The sequence below is a fragment of the Seriola lalandi genome, unplaced genomic scaffold (genome assembly GCF_002814215.2).
Source record: "Seriola lalandi dorsalis isolate HSWRI2012SDOR001 ecotype SW California unplaced genomic scaffold, Sedor1 jcf7180002054907, whole genome shotgun sequence".
In the NCBI taxonomy this organism is placed as follows: domain Eukaryota; kingdom Metazoa; phylum Chordata; class Actinopteri; order Carangiformes; family Carangidae; genus Seriola; species Seriola lalandi.
In genome coordinates, this window is record NW_019525459.1 from 880603 (window position 1) to 896529 (window position 15927).

The 15927-nt window shown below is 43.7% G+C and overlaps 1 long non-coding RNA gene across 1 annotated transcript; it reads left to right on the top strand.

The window, feature by feature from the left end:
- Positions 1-12537: 12537 nt before the first annotated feature.
- LOC111672960 (uncharacterized) lies at positions 12538-14027 on the top strand. The gene is made up of 3 exons (XR_002762051.2): positions 12538-12653; positions 13291-13365; positions 13805-14027. It is a non-coding gene; the product is annotated as an uncharacterized LOC111672960 (long non-coding RNA).
- The last annotated feature ends 1900 nt before the right edge of the window (positions 14028-15927 follow it).

Below are 15927 nucleotides of genomic sequence, written 5' to 3' on the forward strand. Positions count from 1 at the left end.
TGATAACTCTATGACATGTAAACATGAAATCCATCATATTCTTCATGAATGCTACTCAAATAGACAGGAAAACCTATCCTGAAGTGTTCTGTACAGACAGGACAACTAGTGGGAAAAACTTAGTTCTCAGACACAGAGAAAGCTTCTAACGAGGAAATAGAGCCGATCCTGACGCTTAACAGCGCTATTGAACAGTATTGCATTCTCAGGTGTAACTGATAACTTTATGACACGTAAACATGAAATCCATCATATTCTTCATGAATGCTACTCAAATAGACAGGAAAACTTATCCTGAAGTATTCTGTGTAGAAATCCCACTAAATTAGTGGGATTTCTACACCCCGTCTCAACCACCGTCCACCACCCGGGGGGGGAGGGGGGAAAGCAACAGGAGGAGAGAGAGGACTGGAGCGCACAGGTTTCAGGAGTGACACATGAAATGTAGGATGAATCCTACGAGAAGATGCCGGGAGATTCAGACGGACAGCGCAGGGATTGACAACAGCTTCTATCTGAAATGGCCCAACATACCGGGGAGCGAGCTTCCTAGACTCCACTTGGAGGGGCAGATCTTTGGAGAGAAGCCACACCTTCTGTCCTGGGATGTAGCTAGGAGCTGGAGCACTGCAACGGTTCGCCTGGGCCTGAGTCCTGAGTCCTGGATGAAGCACGGAGCAATGCAGCACAGGAACGCCTCCAAGTGACCCGGCAGCGGCGCATATGGGCCTGGACCGATGGAACTGCAATCTCCTCCTCCTGATCTGGGAACAGAGGGGGTTCATAGCCCAGTGAACAGTGGAATGGAGACATACTGGAGGAAGCATTGGAGAGCGTGTTATGGGCGTACTCCACCCAGGGCAGCCGAGTGCTCCAGGACAGTGGCTCTGCTGAGGTGATGCAGCGGAGAGCCGCCTCCATCTCCTGATTGGCCCGCTCCGTCTGGCCATTAGACTGTGGATGGTATCCAGAAGACAAGCTGGCAGTCGCTCCTATGGCTGTACAGAAAGCCTTCCAAACTTGGGAGGTAAACTGTGGGCCTCTGTCGGACACAATATCTGAGGGCAAACCATGGATGCGGAAGACATGCTGTACCACCAAATCAGCAGTCTCACATGCAGAGCGGAGTTTGGGCAGAGCAATGAAATGTGCAGCTTTAGAGAAACGATCAATGATGGTGAGGACAACTGTATTACCTCCAGAGGGGGGAAGGCCGGTCACAAAGTCCAGGGCGATGTGGGACCATGGATGGCTGGGAATGACCAGAGACCGGAGCAGACCAGAACTGGGCTTGATGGTGGTTTTACTTCGGGCGCAGACTGAGCAGGCTGCCACGAACGACCGGGTGTCAGAGTCCATGGTCGGCCACCAGAAGCGCTGTTTGAGGAAGGAGATGGTACGATGAGCCCCCGGGTGACAGGTAAGGTGGGAGGAGTGGGCCCACTGCAGAACCTGAGAACGGAGGGAATCTGGGACAAAGAGACAGTTAGGAGGTCCGTTACCTGGGCTGGGCTGTGTAGACTGAGCCTGGCGGACCTTGGCCTCTATTCCCCAGGTGAGAGCTGCAATGATACGGGAAGGAGGCACGATGGGTTTAGGTTCGGCAGGGACTTCTTCGGCTGAGAACTGGCGGGACAGGGCATCCAGCTTCACATTCCTGGAACCTGGACGGTAAAGTGATGGTGAAATTGAATCTACCCAAGACCAGGGCCCACCTGGCTTGACAAGTGTTCAGACTCTTAGATGTCTGGATGTACGAGAGGTTCTTATGGTCGGTCCACACTATGAAAGGATGCTCCGCACCCTCCAGCCAGTGCCGCCATTCCTCCAATGCCAAAACCAGGGCCAGTAGCTCCCGATTTCCAACGTCATAGTTCCTCTCTGGGGGTTCAAGTTTATGAGAGAAAAAGGCACATGGATGCAGTTTGTTATCTTTGGGTGAACGTTGTGAAAGGACTGCACCTACCCCAGTGTCGGAAGCATCTACCTCCACCACGAACTGTAGTGACCGGTCAGGATGGATGATGATGGGAGAAGAGATGAACAGGCGCTTGAGCTCTGAGAAGGCTGCCTCGGCCTCAGGGGTCCAACGGAACGGAACAGATGGAGAGGTGAGTGCAGTTAGGCGGGCAGCTTTGTTGCTGTAGTTCTTCACAAACCTCCTATAAAAGTTGGCGAAGCCATTGAAGCGCTGAAGCTGCTTGCAGTTGGTGGGAGTCGGCCAGTTAGCCACAGCTGAGACCTTTGCTGGATCCATTCTGAGCTCACCTTCTGAGACGATGAAGCCGAGAAAGGAGGTAGAGGTGGCATGAAACTCACATTTCTCGGCTTTGACGAACAACTTATTCTCCAGGAGGCGCTGCAGCACAGTGCGGACATGGATCTGGTGTTCCTGAAGAGAGCGAGAGTAAATCAAAATATCATCCAAGTAGACAAACGCAAATCGGCCAAGCATGTCACGAAGCACATCATTCACAAGGGCCTGGAAGACTGCTGGGGCATTGGACAGCCCAAAAGGCATCACTAAGTATTCAAAATGACCTAATGGGGTGTTGAAAGCAGTCTTCCATTCATCATCCTCTCTTATGCGCACCAGATGGTAAGCGTTGCGCAGGTCCAGGGTGGTGAAGACAGTGGCACCTTGGAGAGGTACAAAAGCAGAATCAATGAGAGGCAGGGGATACTTGTTTTTGACGGTGATGTTGTTAAGCCCTCTAAAGTCAATACAAGGTGTGCTCCCAGTGTGCCATCCTTCTTCCCCACAAAGAAAAATCCCGCACCTACCGGAGAGGACGACGGGCGGATGATCCCGGCCACCAGAGACTCCTGTATGTCTTTCTCCATAACTTGCTGCTCAGGACAGGAGAGGTTATACAGCTTGTTGCTGGGAAGAGGAGCTCCAGGAAGAAGCTCAATACCACAATCGTACGGCGGAGTTTAGTGCAGAGCGAAGACAGTGAGAGTGACAGTAAGGGCTCCAAGAGCGGACCCTAACTGTGACCCAATCAAAATGAGGGTTATGGAGCCTTAACCAGGGGAGCCCCAAGATCAGGGGAACATGAGGAGAATCAATAATGTGAAAGCTAATTACCTCCTGGTGATTTCCGGATAGCAGCACAGGCACAGGAGCGGTCTTGTGGTTGATTGTGGCCAGCAGCATACCATTGAGGGCCTTGGTCTCCAGCGGGACATCAAGGGGCTCAGTCTGGATGCCCAACTGCTGGCAAACGGCACTGTCAATCAGGCTTTCATCCGCCCCTGAGTCAAGTAGCGTGGTGAGAGGAAAAGACTGTCCTTGCCACAGGAGGGAATCATCGAGCAAAGGACGGTCTGGGGGAGAAGGGCAGGCTACACGGCTCGACAGTATCTCTCCCACTACTGACGAGCCGGACCTTTTGCCAAACGGATGGGGCAAGTGGCAGTAAAGTGACCAGCTTGGCCACAGTACAAACTGGACTGAGCCCTAATTCTGCGGCTTTTCTCCTCGGGGGACAGGTGAATGCCGTCAATTTGCATGGGCTCGGGTTCGGAACTCCTCGGGATCTCCCAGTGATCCTCGCGAGGACTTGGCACATCTCGGCTGGGGCCGTGGAAGGTTCGCTGCTCAGAGCAAAAAGTGGAGGAAGCAGCTGGCTCGACATGCCACAGGGATAATTGGTCACTCACTTTGATGGCTGAGTTTATGGCCTCATCTAAATTTGTGTGCTCCCTCTGGAGTGCCATCTCCCTCCCAACGTCACGGTTGAGGCCGTTCAGAAAAGCGGTGATGAGTGCTGCCTCGTTCCAGCCTGACTCCACTGCAGCACTTTGGAACCGGCTTACAAACTCCCGGACAGAAAGCCGTCCTTGGCGGATCCTGGACAGCTGCAGACCCGCTGGCTGGCCCCGCATGGGATGGTCATACACCCGCTTGAGCTCCCCTGCGAAGGCCTCAGCGGACATGGCGAGAGGGGAGTTTTGCTCAAAGAGGGCGTTGTAAAAGCTCAGTGGAGGACCCTCCAACAGGTTAACCAGGTAAGCCACCTTAGCTGCTTCACTGGCATAACGAAGAGGTTGAGCGTTGAAAGTTAACTGGCACTGTGTAATAAATTGGCGACATGTGTTGGGATCACCTGAGTATTTTGCTGGAGGGGGAATATGGGGTTCGAGGCCGGCTGGGGCATTAACTGGAGTTGGTGGGGCTGCTGGAGGTTGTTCAACAGGCAGCGGAACGATGGGGGCAGGGGCAGCGTTGAGCCGATCGGTGAGGGTAGCCAGGACAGCGGAGATTTGAGTCAGCTGGGTTGTGACTTCCCGCAGAGCTGTATCGTGATGCCCCAGATGCGCTCCCTGGATGGCGATTGCCTGCTTAAGAGCCTCCTGCTCTGCAGAGTCCATGGTGGCTGGATTATACTGTCACGGCCGGTTTAGACGGACTCAGGAGCAGGGAAGGAGGCAGAGGTAGAGGTCAGGTAACAAGTGTTTATTGTGGAAGATGGTATGGCAGGGAGACTGGTGCTGGCAGATGAAGGCAGATGAGCAGGCTGGCGAAGAAAGAGCTCTGGCTGGAGTCAGGGCGGAGGATGTAGCTGAAGTGCAGAAAAGGGAACAGGTTAGATCATACAGGGCTAGGACTACGAGCTAGAGTGCTGAAAAGATATGCGGCGAGCTGGTGACTTTACTAACTGGTAGCAGTGTCTATAATCCAGCGCTGACTGACTGTGGCCCAAGATCTTAAGTAGTGTGGTTGATGACCTGATGAGCAGCAGCTGAGAGACCCCAACTCCAACACAGCTCCCATCTGTAATCAGATTAAAACACACAACTAGGGAGCAGGGGCAGAGGGCATGACAATAACACTGTAATCCATTCAAGCAACCAAAATCAAAAACAAAAACGAAATTCCGTCCAGAAATTAAATTCCAAAATATCATCAACAATAATCAATCTGCTTACACTTACAAAATAATTTTTAAATAAATAATTTTCTAAATAATACATCATATAGACATCTTTCCTTTCCTTGCATGACTTAATATGAAATTTAATAAATTAGTTTCACATTCAGATTTACCTTTACAAAGTCAAAGTAGAAAATTTAATATCCAACATTTGTACAAATTCTATTTTGTCTCAATTTGAAATCAAAAATTTCAGTTTCCTTTGTATTAAATTTGACATTAAGATTTTGCCATATTTCTTTAACACATAAGTTTGGAAATATTTTAGACCATACTCCCTCAGATGCAGACACTTATAATTCTTTTTTCAACAAAATTTCATAAATCTGTTTTACTTTCATATGCTTTAAATTCTTCTTAACACTGTTGAATTCAAGAAAAAGATTTGGCATGTCACTCTTTCCCAAATTTATTGTATGTTTTTCAATAACTTTAACCCATTTTACAGAAATAATTGTTTTAATATTTTCAAACACATTATCTACTGTTGATCTTCCAACATCTTCATCCCATTCTAAAACAGTCATATATTTCTGTATTAGGTAAGAAGCCTCTAACATATTCATAAACAATATCCTCAGTCTTTTACATCAGCTGACATACACAGCTTATTATAAAACATTTTCCTATTCTTCTCTATTTTAGGGTTCAAAAACATAGGTTGTTGTATTATCTGATTTATATCACCAGAATCATATATCCATCCTTTAAGAATCCTACCCATGCACCAAAGACCTCCTCATATGACAAAGGCACTGTATTTGTAAAGCACTTTTCCAAACGCATGAAAATTCCACCTTCTCCACAACCTTAACACTTAAATAGATCCATCCTTCAATCTTTATTTACATATACATACTTCTGTACCATTTTAATTCTCATTGCTTTCCTTTTAGTAGTGTAGGTAATATCATCTGCATACTGATAAATCAAACTATTTTTCTTAAAAGGAATTTAAATACCTCTAATCATTCTATCTTTTTTGGCAAATGCTACCGGTTCAGCTGAAATACTATTCAATATAGTCGACAAGAGGCAGCTTTGCCTCACAGATCTCTCTAATGGAAATTAATCAGTTAATACACCATTTATTTTAACACAACTTCTGCATTTCCATACAAAAGTTTTTTTTTAAAAATCCCTTCTTTCAAATTCAAATTCACAGGTGCATATACATTAATTAACTTAAACATGACATTTTCGAACTGCAAACTTAGAATTAATAATCTCCCTTCATCATCTTTATACTGAAGGAGCTTTTGCTGTTTAGAGAAAAAAACTCTCACCCCCACGGGGTGAGTGCAGTGTTCAAAATACTCAAAAGACCAGTGAACGTCCACACCAAAGAATTTAGTTCAAATTGTTTAGTGAATCTTTTCAGCAAGCAATGAACAATTACAGAATTCTGGATCAGATGTGCCTTTTCCTAACCAATAACAAGTGTTGGTCAGTCCACAGTCTGACAAACTAACTTTCCCTGATCCAATATATTTATAGAAGTACAAACAAAGAAATGTGCATGGGCGTTTTGTCGTCTTCTGATTGGCTCTGCTGGCTTCCTCCTTCCCGTCTGACTCCGACCTCAAGTGTAACCTAAAGCTCAGCACGCTCAAAGGAAGACAGTTAATGTATACATATAAATTACCAATTATCTACCTCTGTTACCTCCGGCTGTCCCCCTACACATGCCCATAGGGTGATCTTCATCAGTGGTTGTAAATAGTTTCCCTTAGGCAGATGTTTAAACAAGAACTCACCCTTAGCACCTAAATATCCACTAGCATAAATCATTAAACAGTTTTAACTTTAATAGCCTGAAATACTACAACAATCCCCCTTTTGAACTCAACAAACTGAGTTCAACATATCCTTCTGTGTCCTCAACAGGTCAACCTTGCGATGGGGCGGAACCTCGCCCCATACCTAACGTTTTAACCTTCCCCTGTGGGACTACTTTCCTCCTCAGACACCATCCTCCACCTCGTTCTCTGATTCCTACGGATGAGTGGCGCTGGTTTCTGTTTTAATCACACACACAAATGATAATTATAAAACTCGGTTATACATTTTATTTTATTTATTTATTTTTTTTAGTTCCTCTCGGCTTCCTTCTCCTGTGCTGTGGCTTTCTTAGCACACTGAGAGAGGTGATACCAGTTGTAACCCTTCCCAGCCAGTTTTACTGCCCAGTTTGTTCTGGCTACCACTTTGAATGGTCCTGTCCACCGTGGTTCACTCCACTTCCTCTTTATTGCCTTCAGATACAGGAACTCTGCAGGTCCTCCTGATCCTAGTTCTGGCTCCTGTTCCCGCGTGGAGAAGCTCTCCCCTGTTGGTGAATCTGTGGGGATGGAGAATTCTGACACCAGAGCGTTTATTTTCACATAATATGGTTTATATCCCACATTAGCAATCTCTTTCAGGGAGTGAGTTGGACCAGGTATTTCTCTGCCGTGATGTAACTCAAAAGGAGTCAAACTAGTCTCCCTGTTTACTGCAGATCTCACTCCCAAGAGGGCCAAAGGCAGAGCCTCTGGTGACTTTAGTTTGTATGACATTACAATTTTTAATAATTTGTTTTTTAATGTCTGATTCATTCTCTCCACTTTGCCCTGAGACTGAGGGTGATATACAGTCCCATATTTATATTTCAATCCTAATGCGGTTTCAACTTTCTCCATGTCTTTATTTTTGAAGTGGGTTCCATTATCAGAGCGAATTAGTCTGGGAAAACCGTGAGTGGGAATGTAGTGGTTTATCAAACATTTTATCACTGATGTGGCGTCCTCCTTTGCGGTGGGATAGGCCTCAACCCACCGTGAGAAGGAGTCCACAATCACCAACAAATAATGTTTCCCACCTTCACGGCTTAACATGTCTGTGAAATCAATAGTGATTTCCTGACCTGGTGCAGCTGGTTCTGCATACTTGCCAGCCTCTACTCTAAGTACATATCTGGCACACTGCGCAGTCTTTAACAAAGTTTTTGATTACAGCATTCTTGCCGTCAATCCACCAGTGTCGTAAGTCATGTGTCCAGTGCTCCTGTGGTCAGGTCCATGAATCTGTGTCGCCACTGAGGGGGCATTATCACCTCACTATTTACAAGCCATATTTCTTGGCTGTTTTATTGTCCCCCTTTGGACTTCCACTGAGTTTTTATCTCTTCTGATGCAGTTTCTTGTGCTGCTCTGACTGTTCTTGGTTCTGCTTTCTGCGCTGAAACGCTTCCTGTTTGACTATTATGGGGGTCCCATCTATCCCTAGTTCCACCACAGCATATCCTGCCTGCAACCCATGGTCAGGATGTCTGAAACAACAGCCATCTGTGTGTAGCCCTAGGTTGTTTTAATACACCCTTGCCTTATTGCAATAATAATTTGAGATGGTAAAAGTTCATATTGTGTTTCAAAATGAGTGTATTTTGATTGACATGTTGAGTTTGATATGAAGAATGAGTGTATCACTTTAAATAGATAGGTTGCAGAGTAACTACATGTGCTTCTGTGTGTTACCTTGTGTGGGAGAGAGCACAACTTACCTGTTTATTTTATTTTAAAGGTGAGGTCATTTTGCTGTGTTGTGATTGGAAAAGGGGCGGGACAAATAGAAAAAAGGGAGAGAGAGCGCAAAAGACGAGGAGCAGGAGGAGAGCTGTAGCGGCAGAAAAAGAAGAAACGGGATGGGAAAAGAGTTGTAAAAGTATAGGTTTTGGAGTTGTCGTAACAGTTGAGGCTGTAGAAAATAGAGTCTAAAACTGAGAGACATTTTTTCATGTGAAGCGCTGGAGGAGAAAAGGTATTTCTCCTGCTAGCTCACTGTTAAACTAAAGGTATTTCATTCAAGTCATGTGTGTTATAAGTTGAATTAAAAGCAAAGGAAATATTTCATTATACTGAGATAAAAAGTGTTAAAAGAGTAAAGTTCATTTAAAAGTTGTGAGAGTATCTCCTCTGAGAGGGTCGTTATTTTCGTTTTATTTAATAAATGTATCTAATGTGAGAGAAGTTGTTTGTGATATCTAGTGGGTATAATTCATAATTTACGTTAAGAAGTTAAGGTAAAAAGAAAAACAGTTTGAGCGTTGAGTCACTGATTTTAAAGGGCTTAATTAATCAACACAAGGGGGAAATAAAAGTAATGAACACAGGGCCCTGCCTATGGTAAAGCTAAAGAAAGGGTTACATGTGTATATTCCCACTTCAGGATTTACCAAAGGTGTTTCACTCAAATCAGTCCTCACCTTGGTCCTGTCCTATGTAGCTGTTATGCAACAATATAGTGTCCCTTCCAATATTTGTTCTGCCATGTTGATTCCTTGATGTACAAATGTTATGTGTGGTTGTGTTGGCACTTTAAGAATCCTTAGTGGTGTCAGTGTGAATGCAGAGGATGTCACAACTGCAACTGTAGCGTGAGAGGTTAAGATTATCAGTGGGTGGTGCATGACTACATGTGCGATTTCTTCTGTCAATTTAGCTACTGCTGCTGCATATCTGACACATGGAGCGGCTCTTTTTTCCTGTACATCAAACAGTACACTACAGTATATTAACACTCTCCTAATCCCCCTTTGTTTCTGATAGAGAACACCATATGCAGACGCTTGTCTCTCAGAAACATCAAGAAAAAACGGTTGAGTGTAATCGGGGGGCGCCAAAGATGTGGCCTGTGACAGATCCTGTTTGAGACAAATAAAATCTGAATCAGCCTCAACCGTCCAGTCCAACTTGGCACTGAGACTGCGGCACCCCTGCGCTTTAACCAGTGCACATAGAGACTCAGTCCTACCGGCATAATCAGGCACAAAATGTCTGGAGTAACCTGTGAGACCCAACTCTTTAGCCTGATGTCCTGCATGCAAGGCCAAAGATACGTGGGGGTGGCAGTGTTAGACATTTTATACCAAGATTTCCTATACTCAGGAAGCACAACTGCTGCTGCCACTGTCCCACATATATGACCTCTACATGCAGGGCCCAGGTATCTCCTTCTATCTTGTCTTCAAATTCAGCCTTATATATCCAATCTTCATTCCTGTCATAATATAAAATACAATGGGGAGGGTCGGGAACAGAGTGGTAGGAGTTGAGAGAGTGAATCCACGGAGCCCATAAATCAAATTGTTCTACCAAGGGATTATTTTCTGTATTTAACAATACCCAATATACATCAACTGGTGGTTCAGCAGCAGTATTTGGAGCAGAGGCACCCAGGGGCATTTGCCATATGATGTGTGAAATGTGTGTACTTGTGTGAGCTGGGATACTTTGTTTAACCATGGTTGGGCTCCATCCCTAAGAGGAGGCAACTGATCGACTAAGGCTGTCATGTCACCCAATAAGAATGGTTTATATTTAGCTGGAATATTATGCGTGCCTCCTCCAAAAAGGGGCATTTGCAGGTCTTTGGGCTGTTGGAATCCTTCTTCTCTGTCCCTACGTTGTTTAAGTCTCTCAGACCTTTGTTAATACTGTCCCCTCTACTATAACGCTACGTATATTTCCTGATACCTACTCTTCACCTTCTCTGTCACCCTCATCATAACCATCATTCTTACTTTCTCCCTCTAGCCCTACATCATCATACTGCCCTCCACATGTTCCTTGCAACTTCTGTCTACTCTGTTCTCTCATTTTCTCAATTTCCCACCTATCTCGCCACTCCCCCATAATCTCTGACCCCTGTCCTGAGTTTGCATGCATGATTCCTTGTTACATATCCTGATCAAAGTCAATGACTCTTTTAACTGGTGGCTCTGTTTGTGGTATAGTTGGTGGTCTTTTGTCCTAGTGGTGTCAGAGAGAGTCTTTTTTATGTTTTCTTTACAGTCATGATGTAGAAACCAGCCAAGGTGTCTCTTTGTTCCGTACCAGTCCTCTAAATGTTTTAAGATTTTCCCTCTTTTCTTCTCTGGCTGACACACTAGCCCATTGTTTTTTATTACTTCCCATTTCTTTCCCCAAGTCCCTGGAATTCCAAAATCTTTTTTCAGGGTGGGAATGTTAGACTCTGTTTTTTCACGATTGTATTCCCCTTCCATGTTTACAAATCAATTCCTCAGTTATACACTACAAATTAATGATTGTACTTCACACATGGAAATATCTCACGAATGACTCCTGTAGGTCAATCGGGGCTGCTGAGAGACAATCTTCTACAGTTCCCTCCTAAGGAGAGGCTGCGGTCTCTCAGTGGGTGTTTAAGTTTCACACAGTATCCCGATCTTTTAATTCATGAAATAATTATCCATCCAAACCACCCCAATACTTTACCTTCTTGGAAATGCGTGTATGGTTAACATACACCAGGCCCACCCAACATTCCCCTTGTAACAACACAATTTTACATTAGACACTAGGCGCCCCCCGCTCCTCTTGAACACATTTACTAACACTACGGGTAGGCTTTTAAGGCCCGAAGCCCCCTACTTAAATAAAAGTACATGTAGGCCCCCTACAACGTACAAACACAAGGTGTAGGCTTTTAAGGCCCGAAGCCCCCTACTTAAATAAAAGTATGTGTAGGCCCCCTACAACATACAAGCACAAGGTGTGGGCTTTTAAGGCCCGAAGCCCCTTACTTGAATAAAAGTACGTGTAGGCCCCCTACAACAGTGTTCAAAATACTCAAAAGACCAGTGAATGTCCACACCAAAGAATTTAGTTCAAATTGTTTAGTGAATCTTTTCAGCAAGCAATGAACAATTACAGAATTCTGGATCAGATGTGCCTTTTCCTAACCAATAACAAGTGTTGGTCAGTCCACAGTCTGACAAACTAACTTTCCCTGATCCAGTATATTTATACAAGTACAAACAAAGAAATGTGCATGGGCGTTTTGTCGTCTTCTGATTGGCTCTGCTGGCTTCCTCCTTCTCGTCTGACTTCGACCTCAAGTGTAACCTAAAGCTCAGCACGCTCAAAAGAAGACAGTTAATGTATACATATAAATGACCAATTATCTACCTCTGTTACCTCCGGCTGCCCCCCTACACATGCCCATAGGGTGATCTTTATCAGTGGTTGTAAATAGTTTCCCTGAGGCAGATGTTTAAACAAGAACTCACCCTTAGCACCTAAATATCCACTAGCATAAATCATTGATCATCATCAACAGTTTTAACTTTAATAGCATGAAATACTACAACAATACTCCACCCTAACATTACTTATGTAACACTGCAACCACATTCTCTGTTACATTTGTTATAAACAAAAATCAAATCAGACCATAGAGTCCAATGTGTTTCCCGTAAACATAAGATGTACGCTTTAACAGCAGCCAGAACTTGCTGCAGCTTAAATTTATCCCTTAAAGGGGACATATTATGCTCCTTTTCAACAAGTTCGAATAAGTCTCAGACGTCCCCAAAACATGTCTTTGAAGTTTCTTGCTAAAAAATCCACTCCAATCCTATATTTCAGCATGCCTGTAAACCCCTCTGTTTCAGCCCTGTTCTGTTCAGGCTGTTTCTGTGTCTGTAGCTTTAAATGTAAATGAGCTGTGCCTGACCACGCCCCTCTCTGGAAGGGGATGCGGCTTGGGCTTCTGGCACCATGCTCTAATGTTTACGGTGACCTTGACCTGCGACCTGGTGTCGGAAGCGCTTTGGTTCAACCACACAACTTTTATCCAGAATCTGACCCAGAGGGAGAGGCTGCTGAAGAAGTTCAAACTCTACAACTGCAGCAGGACGTTTCTGAATGACTGGTAACCAATTTTGTGTATTTTGACTTTACATTTTCAGTTTGTTGATGTGTGCTGGCACACAGTTACTAACATGTAGCTAGGTAGCTCATGCTAACTGTTACTGTCTGGGAGCTCTTTTGGTAAATAAGCACTATTGTGAATTGTGTAATGTAGTTATCTGTCATGCCTCCTTAGATATACTTTTACAGTCTATGAAAATGTTTGTTGTCTAAGGACTGCTACAGGTGTTCAATGTCAATACTAGTCAGATATTTTAATAGATGCTGACAAAGTAAATCATTTTGATTTTTATTAATTTTTCTCCATGTTTTGAGCAGAGATGCTCATCATAACATCTTCCTTTATGCAGTAAATTTATTTTGTGCATTACAATAAAAGCTGTAAATCAGCATAAACATGTCTGATAGCAACATTAATCTTTAATCAAAAACTAAACTGTGCAGTTTTCTACACTACACTGTTGTCAAGCTCCACAGTATATGCAATAAGTGACATGTTATAAATTACCTATGTTATATGCGTTTGATATGTAGCCAAGCTTACTTCTTACCCACCTTAGCTCCACTTTGTCAGTTTTTAAATTTCATAAGCTTTATATTTTGGTGAATGTTACCATTTTTCTCTATATTTTGGATAGGTGCTCCTCCGGAAACTGTGTAACCATGCCCACAGAAGCTGAGAATATCTGCTGCTAGGAGATGCTGTGGCACCTGTAAGGGGTTAATGTTTTATAACGTACTAAAATACATTCATTTCATTGTATGGTTATTTAGTGTTAAAAACAGTGTTTTTCTGTGGTTAAAAGGTCAAATTCATGGACTGCACCCGCCAGCAGGTGGCAGTAGTTTGCTTTATGGAACGTAGCCACAGGCCACAGCACGTGGAAGTAGACATGTATGTTAGTTGGTAGTCAGAGCCCGGACAAAGTGTTGACGCAGGTGCCCAGTGCTGCTGTATTGCTACTCTTGCCGTTTTGCAGAGTTTTCGCCGGTGAAGTCAATAAACGAACATTCTTCTACACCACGAGTGTCATCTGTGTGAGTGGTGTAACAATACCACAGGGAGCATTCTCACTAGACAAACTAATAAGTAATTTGTTTCGATTACATTTATAATAAACCATAGCATTTACCATTTGTAATTCACTGTAGGTTACCAGACGGCTATGGGAGGTCGAGGAAGATTTACCATGTATGGTAGGCCGTCCTGAGTTGGAGCCGCTCTGCCTCAATGTGTACCCCCTCCAGAATCCCTGCAACATGTACCGTGCTGACTACGGTACTTTACGGTTGAGAGGAATACACCAGTACGTTTTGCTTCTTTGTAAAAACATAGTTTCAATCTAAATAAAAGATGTTAGGCAGTCTTGTTTTACTTCAGTGCACATAATTTTACAACACACCACAAATGGAGTAACACACCCTCAAATAAACATCTCCTCAAATGTGTAGTTATGGCAACAGCTGCAAGCAGTGCAAAAATGATAACAACAGATGCACTCAATTATTTGTAAATTGGGTTGTCAATAGCTTGTAAATGCTGCAAATAGCTCACTATATGTGCAAAACGCAAGAAATGCGTATTACAGACTATCCCCTTTCACATATTCCCTGTAACTGGTGCGCTTATCTAGATATTCCCCACAGGCACTGTATCTGTAAACATGATATAAACGTTAAAACTGACATCACAAGGCATGACTCTCAATACTAACTTTCACAGCACTAACAAACAAGCCCACAGACCTATGCTAATCGCTGCAAAGCCTGTTTTGTCTGAATTTTACCAGCTTGACTTTGCAGACAGCTGCACTGCATTGTTCGATTGTTAGCAGAAAGTAGTGAATATGCCATGAACACTACTTTTTTCCTTCCACTCTGGATTTTTTGAGGGCACTACGTAGTGGATGTATTTACACACTCAGACACTCAAATAAAATGGTGCAGGGTACCCATTTCTGTCAACTATACTGAAAATGTGTTTTAGGTCTTATCATTTGAGCTACCCTACTGTAGCGTTAAGCCATATTTAAGGATTTACTCGTTGAAATGGGGCACCAGTCCTCCAGGAGGACAACAATTAAATTACTTCATTGCCAAATTTATCAATCTCATATCGGAAGCCATGACTTCTCGATTCAATGGATCTCCAGTCTCTACGTCAAAAGAATACAACAGGACAACAACTGGGTGTAAATAAAAGAGTTTATTTAACTAAACTACTATGTACAGAGTAAATGCAAGGTGTAATAATCATAAAGATTAAAATAATAATGAAATGAGCAGTGTGATGAGTTGGCAATGGCGGGAGAGAATGTGAGATTTGGTAATTAAATATTACTTTATTTCGACATCAATCCAGTCATGAGCAGAGTGTTAAGACCGGCCTACTGTGAGTTGCGCTGTAGCTGAAGACCCTCGGCTGGAACCCAGGTGGCTGTGGTTGCCGTGGTAACACTGGAGACGCGGGATCTAGGTGGATTCTCCTGGAGGCCGTGTCCCGTTATAACGATGACGGATTCTGCCGGTGTCTCAGCGGTTCAGCTCCGGTGGAGTTTGCCAGGAGACTTTCTGTCTCGGGCACTCTTGATTTCTGCTCGGCTTCTCTGCAGGCGGTTGTGCAGAGGTGTCTCTGCTGGGGTCTCATGCGGGTTGATGCGAAATAAACTCTAATGCTCTTCACTTTGGCTGGATAACTTTAGAGGAGACTGGCATTGACCAGATGACTCTAAAGTTGTCAAAATCTTCAAAAAGGAAAACTTGATGATGATTAAAAGTTACAAAATTACTCTGAGGCACTTAGAATAGGCTTCTGAACAATGTGTGAATTGTTCACGACTGTTTTATCCCCTGGGGACTGGCGCATGTTTCAGGGGCGTCACCCATCTTCTCCTGTATTTCCACTTGGAGAAGAGAGTAATTTTCCACTGAACTTTAGAATAATTTAAATCTAGAGGTTACTTATAAACTCACACATCCTTCTTCCACCATGACCACAAAACATTAAATGGAATAACATAAACCTACTTGCACTAATAATAGCAGAGAGGAGTAATAGGAGTGTTGATTTCATATTACATCCTTCAAACCTAGAATTAATTATGATACAAGTGGTTAATTGATCAAACAACAATATAAACATTTCCCAAAGCTAATGGTCTATACATATGGATTACACAGCAGTTCTTCGACTGTAATAATAATAATAATAATAATAATAATAATAATAATAATAATAATATGCACATTCCGGATGTCATGTAGTGTGTTACCTT